Genomic DNA, 11,177 nt, shown 5'->3' with positions numbered 1-11,177 from the left:
ATTCTTGTACTGTATAAACCCTATCAATTCACCCAGAAAAAAATAATTAATATGATTTTAAATAATTGAATTAATTAGGAAATCATCAAAGCCAAAATAATTTTATTGTACCGTAGAATTATCAGAAAGTTCAACTTTTTTTGACAGTTCATAGTGAAAGGCTTACCATCTTGGAGGATTAAAACATGTAAAGGCAACTTTCCTGAATTCCAACTTTGACATATTCTGAACTGTCATATATTGTGTCCTGTATGTTTTATATCTAAAAGAAATTGCTCAAAATAGTCAATAGAGATAGAGATAGAGAAAGTTGTAATTTCCATTTATGGTTGACTTGGTAAGGATAAAATAAAATTACTTTTTGAGGAAAAAATAGAGTGGTCAATTAAAAGAGTGGTCAAAGTGATAGGGTTTTTATGGTAAAGCTAGGCTGTAAGATTCCTCATGTGCTATTTATAGCAATTATGCAATCTGTGTAAACAGTGCAATGAAAGTTACATGATTCCTTATAATGCTTTTGATGACCTTGAACTTCTTAAGTTTCAAACAGTTGTCTCTTCAGTGTGCTTTCTCTGAGTACCCTACCGGAATCGGGAAACTTAACCTTCGCTCGCGGCAGTCTTGCGTGGCAAATTCGAGTACTCGACCCGTGTACGCGCGCGCGCCTTTACACGAACGCGAGGATGTTTTACTCGACCATGCCTTTACCGGGCATTTCCCCCTAGGGTAATTTTCGAGTTAAATTTTATAATTCCTGTGCGCAATGCGCCCTCATCAGCAAACTAAATGTACGATGCATTGCAACTACTTGGTACTACTTTGCAATCATCATGATCAACCCCTCTACACTGGTCGGAAACACAGCATTGGAGTTTGTCAGTCGAGCATACACAGAGAATAGGAGTTTATGTATGTGTGTGTTAGTTTGAACTTTGCAAGTGGAGATTATTGCCTTGTAATTATGTTTCAACATGATTCTAGCGACCTGGGCGTCGGGACGGCCTGTTGAAGATCGCCTGTAATTTTCATGTGCAAAAAAAAATCTGTGAACCCGACAGTAAGATTTGAAGGGACTGAGTTACTGTTACCGGCTGTCCCGCAAGCCGTGTGGCATAGCCAGCACACAGCCCTGCCATGCGTAAGCTGAATCGGATCTCTACATAAAGGTAAAACCACGGACGGTAAGGTATGGTAAAACTTACCTAGTACATTTACCTCAATAATCTCCACGCAAGACTTATAGACTCTCTGGCCGGCCGGCGCGGCCTCGCTATGTTGCAACCATTGAACCTAACCCAGCTTCCATGTGCAGCGATCACAGTACGTACCACAGGCAAAATGAAAAACTTTATCCGTATGCATCGAGCTGGCAAGCCCAAAAGCAAACTCACCTCTTGGTTGGATTTCGCTGTTTACCAAATTTTTGTGTTAAATTAACGATGCATTAATTATTGGACTTGAACAATTGAAGACGTAGATGATTGGCTGATCATACAGCTTAGAGGCTTCCAATTTGCATCGACAGTACGTCCAGGACCACTCTCCAGGACGATAAGAAAGTAATCATATGTTTTACTAGTAATAGAAAACGTAATAAATGAAGTGATCAACACATAAACTTATACTTTTAAACATGGCGACTGATGAGTTTTATGCAGCGATGTACGGTCCCGTGTTTTGTGCTCGAGGCCCGCTGCTCCTGCACTAGCACTGCAGGTAACTACAGCCCTGGCTACGATGCTGTAGCTGTATGTTCCCGGCGTTGTTAAACAATTTGTTTATTTTACAACTTGGTACTTTGTTGTCCTCTCGAAAGTGTTCAGTTTTGTACGCGTCCAATTTTGGAATGTAAGACCACCGTCCTGTGGGTGGAATGACGGTGGTAATAAGACACAGCATCGTACGCAGGGCTAGTAAACTGCCCTGTCTGTTTTGACCAAATTATACTGGTGTCATGGTTGTGGTCACCTCGACCAAGCCCCGGTACAAGATTCACTTGGACCTTGTCACCTTTCACAATATTAAACTTGCTTGGGAGGGTTGATGTAGACTTGAACCAAGTCTAGCACCATGACAGCGTCTGTGCGTGATCAGCGTGGACATGGAGCGAGAGTCTGCGACCCTCGGAACTTCTTGCTGCTAGAGCCTGAAGCTTATGACAATAATTTATTTTGTGTTGAGGACGACGAAAACAATATACCTGCACCAAAAGATTGTGATTTACATGTGGTTTAAAGGACGAGGGTCGAAGTAACCTGCACCCATGGAGCGGTCAGTTTCTGTGGACGGCTCTATACGTGCTTTCTCAGAGGTCCACAATACCGTGACCCTGAACTTTAACAGCGGCTTACTTATAAAAACAAAAAAACTTAAAAACTACTTTGAAAAGTTGAACAAATTTATCACTGATTTACAGATAAGAACAGAAAAATCAAAGAAATTTGTGATGACTTCTCTGACATCCATTTTGACACGATGTATTTGTGTTTGAGTTTCTTTTCTCTTCAAGTGCGCCGTAATGCTCATTTTAACCTTTGGAACTTCATGATAATAATCAAAGCAACGAAATGCCACAGTTATATCGAGGGCGAGTAATTTTCCCTGGGCATTTGAAATTGAAAAGTCACACGACAATTCCTTGAGTTTTAAAATATATTTTAACGAGCTTACTTGCGTAGTGACCGAAAAATATTCAAAGAGCACTAAGCCGCTTACTCTTGCCGTCTGATTGTCTTTGGGTGAACTTTTCGATAACCTAACCTTTAATTTTTGAGGTGAAAAAAGTCCCGACTTACACAGATATTTTGAGTTTGTCAGTGTCTTGCTATTTTTTGTGATAGGAATACATTGTAAGATATGCTTGTCGATGTTTTTACGGGTAAGTACATGCCATTGGTTTTTAGGGGCCCAAGCCGACCGGCTGGGACCCTGTTGTTATTGCTCAAGTTCTACTGACTTCCTCTTCTTCTTCTTCTGCCATTTCTTTGCTCACCTAGATCTCTAAAACGGCTGAACGAAAACTTCTCAAACTTGCAGGGCTCATAGGTGTCAATTAGTACTCATGCACCTAACCCTTGAAATTTTGATTGGTCACGTGACCTGGCGGCCATATTGGATTTTCCAAAAACCTAAAGATGGCTTCTCCAGAAGACGTAGGGGTCTAGTCGATTTGAAATTTTTTGTATAGCAAGCATGACATAAGGTCTTTAGAATTTGCAAATAAAATCGCATGCGGTCACGTGACCTTGGCCGCCATATTGGATATTCTAAAATACTCATTGAATCTTTAAAAATCTTCTTCTCCAGAACCAAAACACCGATTGAGCTCAAAGTTTACTCATGTCATCCTTACAGTGATCTCTTCCAAGTTTGCAAAAAGCATTTTGATCGGTCACGTGGTTTGGCCGCCATATTGGATTTTGTGAAATCACAATTTAATCTTTAAAAATCTTCTTCTCAAGAACCGATTCACCGATTGAACTAAAATTTTACATATATCATCTGAAGTGTGATCTCTTTCAAGGTTGCGAAAGGCGTTTGGATCGGTCACGTGGTTTGGCCGCCATATTGGATTTTGCAAAAAATCGTAATTTAATCTTTAAAAATATTCTCCTCCAGAACCAAAACACCGATTAAGCTGAAATTTTACTCATGTCATCCTAACAGTGATCTCTTTCAAGTTTGCAAAAAAACATTTCGATCGGTCACGTGGTTTGGCCGCCATATTGGATTTTGTGAAATCACAATTTAATCTTTAAAAATCTTCTTCTCCAGAACCGGTTCACCGATTGAACTAAAATTTTACATATATCATCTAAAGTGTGATCTCTTTCAAGTTTGCGAAAGGCGTTTTGATCGGTCACTCGGTTTGGCCGCCATATTGGATTTTGCGAAAATCGTAATTTCATCTTTAAAAATCTTCTTCTGTAGAAAAAACATACCGAATCGACAAATTGTACATGCATCATCTATAGTGTTATCTCTTTCAAGTTTGTGAAAGGCATTAGGATAGGTCACCTGGTTTTGCCGCCATACCGGATTTGCAAAAATCTTAAAGCGCAGTGGTCGTCGCGCTGCCCGTGCGTGATTTTTTTTGTTGATAAACATAAATTTGTAAACATAAGTCTTCTCAACTTCAATCTGAGTGAGATGGGAGCAGTCCCCCACTTTGTTAAGGCCTTTGTAAGGCTCAACATCGACATGCAATAGTAAAATATTAAGATCGGAACGAACTTCAGTGGTGTATTTCTATCTATATACTCGTGTAGAGCTCCGAACATTGGGACACTACACTCAGCACATTATGTCGCTGAGTTTACTGCACGCAGACACAGTGAACAAAAAGGTTTGATCGCGCGCGTTCACGCTGGTTGTACACAATGCTATGTACAGTACAGTGAAAATACATAACTAAAATGATCAACAGTGCCTATATATGTAGACCCGCAACAAGCACAATGCCTAACACAAAAGTTACACTCAAGACCATGATCGGCAAGCCAGAGCAGGACACGGGAGATGTTGTTGGGAGACGGTCACCGCGTTGACGTACACGGATATAGAGAATCCGGTCCCACAACGTACCGGCCCGCGACGACTTGGCCCACAACCAACTGTTGATCACCATGTCTTACTTCTCCTAGTATTACGTGGTAAGAAATAGTAAAATGACAGGAAACAATAGACAAAATGAGCGGGTTTTCGTGGCATTTGGCAGGAAAATTGCACGGCTACACCGTGCATAGACGTATCGAGAGATCCTGTGCCCCGGTCCTGTGCACGGTCATGGCAGTGATCCAACCGCTAGCTGGTGTAGGCCTACCGGTGCTGGGCAAACTTCGTTGTTGTACCTCCTGATTGCCGGGTAGGTCTGAATCCTCTTTCAAGTGAGATAACCCCCACATAACAAGAAGACCTATGAAAGGTCCTTCGCTTGACTTGATACCTGTACTCGGAATTCTCGTTTGCACCCCAAACGGGGTAAACTTTGTAGTTGAGTTGGATTCTCCACAGCCGAGCGTAGCGCGCCATATACCCGGTTTGACACGGACGTTCATACAGACCACGGAACGGAACAGATGCAGAGATGCTTCTTGCTGCAGCGGGCATTGCTCTGCGAGCTGCAGATTTCTGTAGTTTGGGTGTTGTCTTTGTACTCCTGTCGGGCCTCTTGAAATGAAAGCTCTCGTCCTTGCTAGCGATGTCGAAAACTAGAGCCCGGTCGTTGATAGTCTGTTGGGCGTATACATGCGTACATGCGTACGTCTAGCTCTATGGCTCGAGCGATAACAGTAGCCGAGCCCCATTCAACTGATTCAAGAAAATCATGAGCAAATGTGATCTCAATCCAGCGTGCAATTATTGTTCAATATTCAGCAGAAATTTAGCTTAGATTAATTGACCTTTTATTGCGTGTTACATTTGGTTAGTTGGTATGCTTGTGACAGATCAGCCACCATTTTAACAAGCGGCAATATCGCAAACATTACAATCAACCCGTAACATGTGCGGCGTTCTTGGATTTGTTTACAACAGAGGGGGACCCCCTCAGGAGGATGCGCAGCGCGACGACCACTGCGCTTTAACTTACTCTTAAAAATCGTCTACTCCAGAACAAACACACAGATTCAATTGAAATTTTATGTATATCATCTAAAGTGTGATCTCTTTCAAGTTTGCGAAAGGCGTTTGGATCGGTCACATGGTTTGGCTGCCGTATTTGAAAACTCAAAACTCGTAATTTAATCTTTAAAAACATTCTCCTCCAGAACCAATACACAGATTGAACTAAAATTTTACACTCATAATCCTAGTGGTAGTTCTTTTTTATTTCCGAAAGGCGTTTGGGTCAGTCAGAAGGTTTGTTCGCCGTATTAGATATAGCGAAAATCGCAATTTAATCATTAAAAATCTTCTTCTCAAAAACCAACACACAGATTCAACTGACATTTTACTCATATCTTTCTTAGTGCGAGCACTTTCAAGTTTGCGAAAGGCATTTGGATCGGTTAAGTCGCCTCAATGTTCATAAGGCAGCAGTTTAAAACCTCGTCAGTCAGAAGATCGATCAGTGATGTATGTTATATTGTACACTTGAAAGTCAAAGACGGCACAACAGACTGCAATGCCCGCTGTCAAATTCAGCTAGCAGTCACACGAACCCTAATCTCGGCCCCTTGTGTAAGGCAACTTTGGCGACCAGCTTTTGTACGCCAGGTGACGTTGTCAAGTATACTGCCACGGAAGTACTTAGAGGAGTGTGCCACTAGCTTTAAGGGGTGGCCGACTGCTGTGATTGACTGAATAAGAGTGGGACAAGGTCCCGCCGGGGCACAATTACTGGGGTCTACGCACAGCTGATATGTGAGTGTCAAGGATCATAAATGAAGCTATTCGGGTAATTTTATATGTAGGTGTCTGAATGCACGCTCACTTATTCATCACGAATAAAAAAGAAAGATACATGACATTGCAAGGTGTGGTGGGTGAATCCCGGCAGAAACTAACTCACTATTGCGCATACTCAAAAACGTGACGCATTCAATCGCTGGGAAAACCTGGCGTGAGCTGCCAATTCCAGATAGGTTTGTACGAAATTATAAATGATTTTATTTTTTAAAATTCACCGACTTGAACCAAGTCTAGGTGTGGTGATTTGTTTATGAATATCTATCAGACATGCATGGAGTGGCCCTTGTGCGTTATGTAACTGAGAGCATGTAGCTGATTAAAGATTAAACAAGACCATATCAAGCCCAGTGTGTTTATGTCGTAAAAATCGCTGATACACATCGATTAAAACAACACCTTGTTTTATGAAGTTCTGTAGCTTGATCGTATTTCAGCCATTGCACGCCCGGTCTGTGAAATCGCCGAAATTTACCCGATATTTATCGGCGATTTGGGGACTCTAATATCGATACTAGACGATAGTAGAATGACTTGCCCTGTGCCTCGGTACGCCGGATCTGTGAAATCTGTGATATTTACCCGATATTTATCGGCGCTTTGGGGACTCTTATATCGATACTAGACGATAGTAGAATGACTTGCCCTGTGCTTCGGTACGCCAGATCTGTGAAATCGCCGATATTTACTCCATGTTTATAGGCAATTTGGGGACTCTATATCGATAGTAGACGACACTAGAATGACTTGCCCTGTGCCTCGGCACGCAAGGTTTGTGAAATCGCCGATATTTACCAGATATTTATCGGTGATTTGGGGACTCTAATATCGACACCAGACGATACTAGATTCTGTCAAATCATGGGTAAATATCCGATATATATCGGAGATTACACCACCTTACAGTTCTGGTCAAACCCGACTTCCAAGGACTTACTCTAACTTCGATACTGGACGATACCGCTACTAGAGTTTGTCCAATCGCGGGTAAATATCCGATATATATCGAAGATTTCACCACCTTACTGTTCTGGTCAAACCCGACTCCCAAGGACTGACTCTGACTTCGACACTAGGCGATACTAGATTCTGTCTAATCGCGGGTAAATATCCTATATCGGAGATTTCACCACCTAATAGATCTAGCCGAGCCAATCTAACTTCGATATTGTATATTAGCGGTAACTATCGGATATCATATAAAAGTGCAATGTTGCTGTGTCCTCCCCCTAACAGCCGGTAATAGACCAGTGCGAGAACGCACCAGAGTTGTCGACAACATAACAAGTTTTACTAAAGGCGGCAGCCAAGGAAACACGAAATCATAAGAAAACTTCTTGATGACAATGTATCAGTGCAACGGGTGTCGATCATTCCGATGTGATCGTTGACCCACCAAACGGGTTGGAGTCACTGAACTTTTCGAAGAGGCTGTTCAAGTTACGATAAGTTTGGAAATCCGTGTTTGGCTGTAGGTGCCTGTGTGATTATGGATAAGGCCAAAGTAATGAAATTCTTTGTTTTGCGTCCACTCAAAATGGGAAAAGGTACCCGTCTAAGCGGCTGAAAAACACACACAAGAAAATTAACACAATGTAATTTGATTGCAGTAAATAAAAAATTGTAACAAAATTTTTAGTTCAGAAAAGCTAAGCGGTTATGTCCTAAAATTTCCTATTCAAATACACTGTGTGTGTTTTTCATGAAAACCTTAAAAACCTAAGCGGGTGGGGACGCAAAACAAAGAATTTAATTACTTTGGCCTATAAATTGCGGTTCCACCACGCGTGATATATTGAACAAAATCTCCAACGACTATTGCGGAAAGTCTACCGTGAATTTGGAAAGTTAGGTCACGGCAAAAGCATACGGCTTTTTTACAACGTAGAGCGAGTAAGGCACTCCTGAACGGCGAAATGTTGGTGGTGTATTGCTGCCAACAAGCAAATATCCCTACTGACGTTAGAAACTTGTGTGAATTGGCTCCTTAATGATGATGTCCCAAGAATTTTCAGTGTACTGTGACGTGATATTGTAAACAGGTTTTCAGAGAAGGCGCTCGGCTCATCTGCCGAGTCGAAGTACTTCCGCATTTATGTCATGCAAATGCGCAAGTCTTGTCGCGATATTTGAGCATTTAACTTGACTGTCAGTGAAACAAAAATATGTTATTCCATATCAAAACATTATGTGTTTTATATTTTAGGGTTCTGTTTACGTAATAGACATGAACATTTGGATTTATGATCCGTGATTTCCGCGATCCATGGCATGATTCAAGCTGGCCGTGAATATGCACTGACGTTTTTGGTCATGACCCCTGACCCCTGACCCCAGTGTCATCGATACGCTGTGCGCTGTCCGAGCATCACTTGCTAAATTCATGGAGCTTGAAAATTTTGCTCTACCTGTAGGGGGGCACTTGAAAATTTAGTGGTCCTTTTATGTTTTACATTTTCCGATTCCAAGTTTTTTGTAGGTAATTTAATGAAAAATGAATACCATCTTTATGTCATTCAAATGTTGTAATGTTAGTAATAATTTAACAGAATCTACAACCATTTTGTCACATTCCATGACTTTTATCTCGAAAAAATCTAAACATGTGTGATTTGTCGTAAAAAAATCAAACTTGAGCCTAGTAACAGGGCAGAAGCTGCAACCGTTGATGATTTTTTGCAATATTATATCTCCCTTCAGCAGCTCAAACACACAATGTTCAGTTTGTCGTATTAGGTGATAGTTTAATTAGAGTCCAGACTGACAGTCAGTTGTCAGCACTGATGCATGGTACACATACACAGGCTGTGCTAGCAAGCTGAATACTGGACAGTTCAACATGCTGTTGAGAGTAGAACAAGAACACAGTTGTATAATAAACTGAACAAAATATTGTCAAAATTATCAAAGTAATACAGTTACTGCCTATTGGCAACTGTCACTATCAGATACCGCCCTGCTACTGTAGTGTCACTGTTACTGCATACGTGAGCAGTGACAGAGATAGCTCTGACTCTGATATACATGGTAGTTCAAGAAGAGTTTGTGTCAAATGAAATGACGCTCATGATAGTGAAACATTACCTAAACAAGATCAGGCCAGAGAGCAACACAAGGAAGAACACATGGAAATTTTTGAATTCTGGCATATGAGAATAATCAAATATTAAAGACAAAAGATGGGGTCACCATGCTTGATTTTCTAAATTTCACAGTCTTGTCATAAAATTATACAAAAGTAAAACTTTGAACAGTAAGATGAAATGAAAAAATATATGACTAAAAACTTCATAGTTTTATACACTATTGCAGAACTACCAGGTTTTGCTGATTTATCCATAGACCCTCGAGGGTCTATGATTTATCAAAGCTATCTTCGATCTGTCTTGTTTTCGCGACAACATTTATACCGCAACTCGTATGGGAGAGTGGTCAGTTTTTTTTAGCCTTTGGGTAAATTTATCAGTGACTCGATTCTTCATGTTTTTTTGGGTTTTTTGTTTGTTTCGGGGGGAGGTGTGGTTGTGTGTTTGTTTGGCGAAAACTGTGTTCTGACCGGCACTTGCATGAGCGAATGGTATACGTGTTTGCAGTGTTTTATACTTGAGGTCTTTTACCCCCCTAAAATTAGCGAATGTTATGACCATTTCCTTTTGTGATTGGAGTAAATTATAAGACATGCTTGTCGACACCTTTTAGTATTTGCGAGTTCATAGTTTCTGTTATTTTTTTGTGGGGATAACTTGGCCGTTACTGTTCATTATAAACTTAATTTGCTTTGAATTTTTTTACTGAACGATTTCTTTTACTTTGAGCGATCAGACGATATGTGTGAATCCAATGACAATATTTTGAAATCTCAGCTTAGATTTCTCCTTCACATGTTGATCAATTTTTTGCGAGTGGATCCTTCAACATAATGGGACTCTACAACAGGCAATTTAGTAGACTGGGTTATGAATTTCAAATCAGTAATCTCTTGTATAAAGTAGTGAATTCTATGTGAAAAATTACACGAATTCCGCATGTTTCATAGAAAAACCCAAAACCTGGAGAAATCTTCCAAAATTCACAACTAAACCAAAAAGAGTCATACTTGGTAAGATTACACCGTCCCTCCATACAGCACTATACTCGACCACTGCCCTGTCCTCAGATAATGCGTAATTGCGTGAACATAACCCGCGTACGCGTGGACGTCTACGGAAGTGCCGAGTGCGTGCAAGACGTCCTTCTTGCAGCCAACGCCAATGCGATGTACCTTTCGCTTACCCTGGCGTAAAGCGAACAGAATGTGTATTTTGTATGTCCTTAGACAACCACATACCCTACCGGACAAAAGTTTCTTTCCCTTATCCGCGGCTTTTCCGCAAGTTTTTAAACAGTTTACCTCGAGCAAACAAAGGGTTCGTGTAATTTACACAACGAGTCCAGTGCAAGCTAATCGTTTCCGCTCAGCGAGTGCTATCACTCGTACTCGATAAGCGTGTTTTATGGCTTGATATCTACTTTACTGTTTGCGCCATCTATCGGTGAGATAGCATTAGCTGCGTCTGTTACATGTAAGTTATGTTCCAGCGACGGCCCGACGGGTCTGTCGCACATGTTAGTGCTTTCATAAAGTTTACTTGTGTATAAAGATTCTGTATACATTTCTTTTGAAATGTTAGGCTTAATTGTCGATTAAAAGTGACGTGTAAACCCGGACGTTGTTTTGCCGTATAAATACTACACCGTGCATGTGTGTCGGCGAAGCCACAGACGCTGCA

This window comes from Ptychodera flava, unplaced genomic scaffold (genome assembly GCF_041260155.1).
Source record: "Ptychodera flava strain L36383 unplaced genomic scaffold, AS_Pfla_20210202 Scaffold_68__1_contigs__length_638736_pilon, whole genome shotgun sequence".
Classification (NCBI taxonomy): domain Eukaryota; kingdom Metazoa; phylum Hemichordata; class Enteropneusta; family Ptychoderidae; genus Ptychodera; species Ptychodera flava.
Note: the sequence above shows the minus strand (reverse complement) of the source record.